Source organism: Pteropus vampyrus, unplaced genomic scaffold (genome assembly GCF_000151845.1).
Source record: "Pteropus vampyrus isolate Shadow unplaced genomic scaffold, Pvam_2.0 Scaffold9112, whole genome shotgun sequence".
Taxonomy (NCBI): Eukaryota; Metazoa; Chordata; class Mammalia; order Chiroptera; family Pteropodidae; genus Pteropus; species Pteropus vampyrus.
In genome coordinates, this window is record NW_011897893.1 from 5,245 (window position 1) to 7,219 (window position 1,975).

The 1,975-nt window shown below is 38.8% G+C and overlaps 1 pseudogene; it reads right to left on the reverse strand.

Annotated features, from left to right (window-relative positions):
- Positions 1-843: 843 nt before the first annotated feature.
- Positions 844-957, reverse strand: LOC111734901 (annotated as a pseudogene).
- Positions 958-1,975: the final 1,018 nt, after the last annotated feature.

Here is a 1,975-nt window from a genome sequence, read left to right on the forward strand (position 1 = left end):
TACTACAAAGTAAATTTACAGAACACAAATTCTAAGAGCTCTGTTGAACCCAGGTCATGGTAATTTTCCACCTGGCTCATAACATGACCATTGGAGATGCTGGCTTCCAAATGATAGATTTGAGAAGCCAAAGTTAAAATACAAGGAAGTCATACCTCAAACTTCTGCCTAACAAGAAGGGACTAAAGGCAGCAATTGGCACTAGTACCTCTTAGAGAATTTATCAGAAGAGAATGTGAAGAAAGAAATGAATATTAGAAGCTGGGAGAAAGAGTTCAGAATAGTTTTAATGCAGGCTTTTCTGGGAACAGGGCGCACACTTCTGTGATCTCTTAAAGTCCCTTCCAGTCCTACATGGTCATAATTATCAAAGTCTATCACTTAAGGCCTAGAAATAAACAGCCTGGCACCCTTCCATGAGGGCTGGTGAAGAAGAGTTAATTAGCATGTAAGTGTTCTGCAAGCATAGAGCACTCTGCAAAGATTAGGGAATAACATTGTGGAAGTACTATCTTAAAATTTTTGCTACTTTTCAACAGTGTTCATGCATAATTATATTTAAAACATTAGAGAGGAGAATGAATTAATAGCCCAAAGCATATTGGGCATGTTGATAAAAACTGTGGGAAAGGAAAGCGATGTACATAGTAAATATGGAGGTTGGGACTGAACATATTTATCCTTGGACTTTAAAGAGCTGGCAGGGGCAGTTACTGAGCTGTGACTGATTTTTGCTGGCAAGTCATAAAGAACAGGTAAGGGTTACATGTCTTTAAATAAAATTCAGGCACACACATAGACCTCATTTCCTGGATCTCATCTGACCTGGAAAGCTGATCGAGGTGAGGATGGTAAGTACTAAGTTTAGAGATGGTACTTGGATAGAGGACGTATCAGATATTAAACTGATAAGGACAGATACTACTCTTGATCTTAGCCAAAAGGCCGAGAAGCGAGGAGATGGCACTTGGTACTTGGGGATCACATCATGTAAAATAAAGAACCGAGGACTAAGTGTCAAAATCCTAATAAGTCTTGGCTCAAATACTAACTATACATTCTTGGAAAAAATATTTTGTTTTCTGAGCTTTTTTCCTGGTTTCCCAAGTGACTGAGATTAAATGATCTGAAAGGGCCCTTCTAACACAAGCATTCCATGATCTTAAGAGGAAAATGGTTCACAAGGGACTATCTACTCGTTGCATCTCCCAGATTAAATCTTGTCATCTCCGTGTTTTCACCACTTGGGATCCTTTTGCCAAACACTCATAGCAAACTGTGACTTCCACAAGGGACTCAATCGCTCTTCACCTTTATTAGAAAAATTTTAGCATTTCTTATTTTTCTAAGAAAACTAGCTATTCATTTGGTGCAGGGACCAAGACTGATACACAGTTGAACTCCAACCCCTAGCACAACACCTTGCACATAATAGATGTTCTATAAGCATTGCAAAAAAACCGAGTCAGACTTTTCCTATTGTCCCAGAATTGGCAACCAGGACCCAAGCTAGGGACAATGAGGCTCTAAGTACCAAATACTCTTCTACCTTTGATTAAAAATGAGCAGCAATACTTCTTCAAACAATATACATAAAAGACCATGAATACAGAAGAGAAAGATAGACTTGTCTTAGTGGAGAGTTGTGTATATGCTCCCCCTACCCTGAAAACAAGTGAATTCAGATAAAACAAACAAACAATAAATCTTATATAAAAAAAGGTGAATACCTGCCAGAAAATTAGAGCAGATATTCATTCCCCATTAAAACTTAGAATGAAAGTGTTACTCACCCCACAACCATCACAATTCCCTATTTAAACAATGAGAGAAGAGATTGGAGAGATGCGAAGTTCATAGTGTGGCATGACAAAGGTGGGTGAGTTTCTCTTGGGCCAAGTGGACACCGAATTGAGGTTCTAGATTTGAACCAAACTGCAGAGACAGTGCACAGAAATACCACTTCTTAGTACCG